The sequence below is a fragment of the Liolophura sinensis genome, chromosome 6 (genome assembly GCF_032854445.1).
Source record: "Liolophura sinensis isolate JHLJ2023 chromosome 6, CUHK_Ljap_v2, whole genome shotgun sequence".
NCBI lineage: Eukaryota > Metazoa > Mollusca > Polyplacophora > Chitonida > Chitonidae > Liolophura > Liolophura sinensis.
The window spans coordinates 79,871,406-79,878,022 of record NC_088300.1 but is presented as its reverse complement, the minus strand read 5'-3'; positions in this window follow the sequence as shown (position 1 = coordinate 79,878,022).

The following is a 6,617-nucleotide window of genomic DNA, read 5'->3' as shown; positions in this document are numbered from 1 at the left end:
GGTGTAGATGCCCAGTGTATATAAGAAGTCGTGACATCTATATTATACACTAACGTTATATGACGCCACCATGTTTCCGTCAGGCTCTACCCAAATTATTCCACCCTCACCATCCACCGACGTCCGGTTAGGGTCCGCTTTAAATGCTTGATCACATTAATAGTCATTCAACAGTAACAGTAAGTACAACAATCCCATTGTTTGCCGATATATAGCTATAGATGACTTATAAGAAGGGGGTTACAATATCATAAGGCTTCACCCCGGCCTCAGCGCAGGCTTATTCATCAAGTAAAACAGCATCTGGTTTTCGGAATGCTGTTGCTTCAAATTATTTCTCACACAAGATCAGAGAGACTTACGTGAAGACTACAGTTAAGAGCTTAGCAGTGAGAAGAAGTATATAGTGCAGGAGTATACTACGGACTCTCAAGCTGTCAGATGTTAGGCTTATCCCATAGACTTATACCTGTAACATCTAACTCAAGAAAAACAACAGCCATATAACGTGCTAACCGTGTTTCACATTTGGGCTGATGTTGGATGCACGGTCGTGTGCATCATCGGTAATACATGGGAACGACGTGGGCAAGTATGTAACACGAGGATCGTGTGATAAAGGCAGACATTGCCTTCAATCAAATTTAGCAGGGATTTTACATCATATATCATGTCAAGTGCATATTACACAAAGATCCACCAAAGTGTTACTTTCTCCACAGTGCTGTAAAAGATGCCGGGGCTGGTTTCGATAATCTGTCAGTCCATACGAAGAAGCCTAATTATAAAATTGTCAATTGTATTGTGATTACATATAGGCCTAGGCTCCACCCTAATATCGTCAGGCATACACGGCTGTAATATCCACGTGTTTGTACTGTCCACCATCGAGCAGTCTCCGAATTGCGCGCACAGCTGGCGGCGCATGCGTTGTAATACACAAGATGCGTGACCAAGATTTGATTTGTACTCCTCATTCTCCCTAGGGTAATTTTGTCAGTACCCAGCTAGCCCTGTCTCAGTCCTCCCCGGCATGACATTCCCCTGTAGTATGGTCCCCCACCGATCAATAGGAGACCATCTTTGCTCACGAGAGAACATCACTCTCGGCCTGCCCTCTTAAATGCAAAAATAGCTAGAGCTAACCTTCGGAGGCTAGGACGTCTCAGCGCTGATCATTGCGACAGACAGACAATTAAACAGGAATCCATCCAGTTGAACAATAGCCCATATGGCTGCAGGCTATTTGTGGATACCAACTCATCCCCAGGGGGCCGCTAAATGTCTGATCTCCAAAGATGAGGGTTTAGCTAATCATTTCGCCAGATTCGTAAAGAAAGCTAGGGTTCTGGAGGATAACGAATGTGTTAATGTTAGGCCAGGCTATGCTGATCAAATAACAGGCAGGATAATAAAGCGGCCTGAAGTGACCTGAAGATATCAAATTTATTAAACTCGACGGAGGCTCGGAGGAAATGAATAGTGATATCGAGGGTCACAAATTTCATATTCTATTTATCCCATAAATGCCTTACTGTAAATTTATATAAATTTACATGTAAAAATTGACAAATAAATTTTACCCCTGAACGTGGACGCAGGCGAGTTTCACGAATTGAAACGTGGATGCCAGTGAGTTTCATGGATTCATCACCGAAAGCGCATGGACGCGAGTGAGTTGCGTGGATTCATCACCAAACGTGGACGCCAGCGATTTGCATGCACTCAACCCCAAACGTGGATGCCAGCAAACGTGGACACCAGCAAGCTATATGGATTCACTTTCAAACGTGGACGCCAACGAGTTGCACATCACCGAACGTGGACGCCAGCGAGTTGCACGAATTCATCACTGAACGTTGATGCCAGTGAGTTTCATGAATTCATCACCGAACGCGCATGGGCGCGGGTGAGTTGCATGGATTCATCACCAAACATGAGTTGCATGAAAACACGATGATCCAAATACAGATCGTGTCCAAATTCTTCGCCAAACCTCGGCGCAAATCGAATATCTATTATGGATTGATCTTCTGTGAACATGTTTAGTCAGAGATTGCGGATAACGATTTGGAGGGTCAGATATGAGTCAACAAATAAACTCTATTAGGTGTAAACGTCTATATAACTTCATTTGTTACAATGGACTACACATGTTATATCCAGTTGGCTTCCAGCCTCCAGAATTCAACCCCCTTTGCGGGCACCTATCTGCCGGAGTGTTAAACACCACAGCATTAATGCCTAGTTTGTGGTTACGCAGTTGAGTGTTTAACCCAGTCATGTCAGCGTAGCGACGGCAATCAGGCGCGCCAGCGTTTACCACAGGGGATCGATATTTATAACTGATAGTCACCAGGCCGTACTCCGATACAGCCATGAAGCTTGCATGTGAGATTCCAAGAGGTAACAGCAGCAAAGCAAAAGCCATGATTGATTTATAATGGTAGCCCTTATTCAAGATTTTCACTGTTAATCCTGCTGTCGTATATAGTATGTACAATTAAGGCATAACCAAGCTCTGTGGCTTATTATAATAAATGGTCAACCGCATATTGTGTTTACGTACCGGTATTACACTCTGTACCCAACCACATATTGTGTTTAGGTACCAGTATTACACTCTGCACCCAACCACATATTGTGTTTACTTACCGGTATTACACTCTGCACCCAACAACATATTGTGTTTACGTACCGGTATTACACTCTGTACCCAACCACATATTGTGTTTACATACCAGTATTACATTCTGTACCCAACCACATATTGTGTTTACTTACCGGTATTACACTCTGCACCCAACCATATATGGTGTTTACGTACCGGTATTACACTCTGCACCCAACCACATATTGTGTTTACGTACCGGTATTATTCTCAACATTTAATTAAACCTCGCACCATTATAACTGAAAACGGTGTCTGAGGAACTACTAGGAATTTACACTTTAATAAATCCAGCTGTCAATTATCAGAAAAATTTTAGCCTTTTTGGCCACTTTTGAACAAAACGATAGTTTAATTTAGAACATAAAGCATTAGAAACTACAATAATCTACAAGGTGTCTTATCATCTTACACGTAAGCTCTATGTATGGCTCATGGCTATACATTACTCATGGAAAGGTAAATCAATGGAGCATAACGTTTGGTGTGAACGTAGCATAGATCGCTGTATTTTAACTAGTATGTTTGGTGTGAATGTAGCATGGATCGCTGTATTTTAACTGGTATGTTTGGTGTGAACGTAGCATGGATTGCTGTATTTTAACCAGTATAACGTTTGGTGTGAACGTAGCATGGATCTCTGTATTTTAACTAGTATAACATTTGGTGTGAACGTAGCATGGATCGCTGTATTTTAACTAGTGTGTTATTCACCCAGACAGATGAAAATTTCAGCTGTAGGCCAAACATGCAGACATGGCTGCAGAAATATCGGTTAGCTAACTAGGAATATGCGTGTTTCCTGGTTAATGTACAGTACTACGTGGTTTGTTTTGTTCTCGACAAGAACAGGTGGCTCTGACTGCGTACATACCGGATCTCCACCAAAAACAACATGAGGGCACAGTTCACAGCCAGAAGTCTTGTAACCGAAGAGAACCACACCCTGACCGTAGTAATCCTCCACAGTTGTCATGCCGCTAATGTTACTTTACTTAATGCAGACTTTACCACAGAGTTTCGAAGCCTATGAATACAAGGGACTGACATTAAAGCGATATTCGGTAAAGAAAAACATACTGAGCAAACGTTGAGAGACATGGTGGTTGTTAAGGGAACTAGACGGGTACCGAATGAAGTAAACAAAAGCAACGGATAATGAAATGGGTATTACGTCAGACAGAGCTGCTTGGTGTTCTTAATAAGTCAAAAGCTTGTGATTCTTTGAACTTTAGCACGACAGCTGGAACTAGCCAAGTGACCTAGTGAAGTGGAAATCACCGTCAGATATATGGGATCCCATTCCACCAAGCAAGTCTTAGATTAAACCAAAGCCCTGTACAAGGTCATAGAAGTCCAAATTGTTGTAGAGTTCATGTAATCCCAGTTTCATGTCATACAGTCATGAAATAAGCGTTTAAATAATGTCATATTCGGATATTCGAACTGTCGTTGGTGAGTTGCCGTCTGTCGTCGCCAGGTGTATGGCTACTCTCCTGTGAGTTACCTTCTGTCGTCACCAGGCGTAAGGCTACTCTCCGGTGAGTTGCCGTCTGTCGTCGCCAGGTGTAGGGCTACTCTCCTGTGAGTTGGCGTCTGTCGTCGTCAGGAGAAGGGCTACTTTCCTGTAAGTTGCCATCTGTCGTCGCCAGGTTTAGGGTTATTCTCCTGTGAGTTGCCTCCTGTCGTCGCCAGGTGTAGGCCTACTCTCCTGTGAGTTGCTTTCTGTCGTCGCCAGTTGTAGCGTTACTCTCCTGTGAGTTGCCGTCTGTCGTCGACCGGTGTAAGGCTACTCTCCTGACACACCGTCGTAGCCGACCCTTGGCGGACGCATTGTTCCGAAATTTAGCAATACACATTTCTCGGAGGGGGCCTCCTTGGCTCAGTTGGTTAGCGCGCTAGAACAGCGTACTGACTTAGGAGCCTCTCACCAATGCGGTCGTTGTGAGTTCGTCCAGCCCATACTGGCTTCCTTCCCGGCCGTACGTAGGAAGGTCAGGCGGAAACCTGCGGATGGTGGTGGATTTCCCCCCGGGCTCTGCCCGCTTTTCTCCCGCCATAATGCTGGCCGCCGCCGTATAAGTGAAATATTCTTCAGTACGGCGTAAAACACCAATCAAATAAATAAATAAATAAACATTTCTCGGAAAGCCCTTTTCCTGGATGACGTCTCCAGGTTAGAGCACCGTAAGGAGTGGTACGAAAAATTAATTTACTAACATTTGTATAAGTTAGCCCTGTGAGAACTTCATCGCTGGAGGGCTTGTGGTCCTCAGAGACGGATGGAAATGACCAGATATCCATGCATACATTGTTCGACAACAGCATGCCTGATAGCCTTGGAGTCTCTCTGAAGCCTAATGTGATTACGTCACTTTGACCCGCACGACGAGTAAACCCACTCCATGTCTACATGTTGTTGCTCACTACACTTTGACCTGTACCTTGAGTGAACCCACTCCATGTCTACATGTTGTTCACTACACTTTGGTCAGTACCATGAATGAACCCACTCCATGTCCACATGGTGCTCACTACACTTTGGTCAGTACCATGAGTAAACCCACTCCATGTCTACATGTTGTTCACTACACTTTGGTCAGTACCATGAGTAAACCCACTCCATGTCTACATGTTGTTGCTCACTACACTTTGGTCAGTACCATGAATGAACCCACTCCATGTCTACATGTTGCTCACTACACTTTGGTCAGTACCATGAATGAACCCACTCCATGTCTGTATGGTGCTCACTACACTTTGGTCAGTACCATGAATGAACCCACTCCATGTCTACATGGTGCTCACTACACATTGGCCTGTACCTTGAGTGAACCCAATCCATGTCTACATGATGCTCACTACACTTTAGTTAGTACAATGAGTAAACCCACTCCATGTCTACATGGTGCTCACTACACTTTGGTCAGTACCATGAGTAAACCCACTCCATGTCTAAATGTTGTTCACTACACTTTGGTCAGTACCATGAGTAAACCCACTCCATCTCTACATGGTGCTCACTACACTTTGGCCTGTACCTTGAGTGAACTCACTCCATGTCTACATGGCGCTCACTACACTTTAGTCAGTACCGTAAATGAACCCACTCCATATCTACATGTTGTTCACTGTCAGTACCATGAGTGAACCCACTCCATGTCTACATGGCGCTCACTACACTTTGGTCAGTACGATGAGTAAACCCACTCCATGTCTACATGGTGCTGACTACACTTTGGTCTGTACCTTGAGTGAACTCACTCCATGTCTACATGGTGCTGACTACACTTTGGTCAGTACCGTAAATGAACCCACTCCACATCTACATGTTATTCGCTGTCAGTACCATGAGTAAACCCACTCCATGTCTACATGGTGCTGACTACACTTTGGTCAGTACGATGAGTAAACCCACTCCATGTCTACATGGTGCTCACTACACTTTGGTCTGTACCTTGAGTGACCCCACTCCATGTCTACATGGCGCTCACTACACTTTGGTCAGTACCGTGAATGAACCCACTCCATATCTACATGTTGCTCGCTGTCAGTACCATGAGTAAACCCATTCCATGTCTACATGGTGCTCACTACACTTTGGTCAGTACCATGAGTAAACCTACTCCATGTCTACATGATGCTCACTACACTTTGGTCAGTACGATGAGTAAACCCATTCCATGTCTACATGATGCTCACTACACTTTGGTGTGTACCTTGAGTGAACTCACTCTATGTCTACATGGTGCTGATTACACTTTGGTCAGTACCATAAATGAACCCACTCCATATCTAAATGTTATTCACTGTCAGTACCATGAGTAAACCCACTCCATGTCCACATGGTGCTCACTACACCTTGGTCAGTACCATGAGTAAACCCACTCCATGTCTACATGTTGTTCACTACACTTTGGTCAGTACCATGAGTAAACCTACTCCA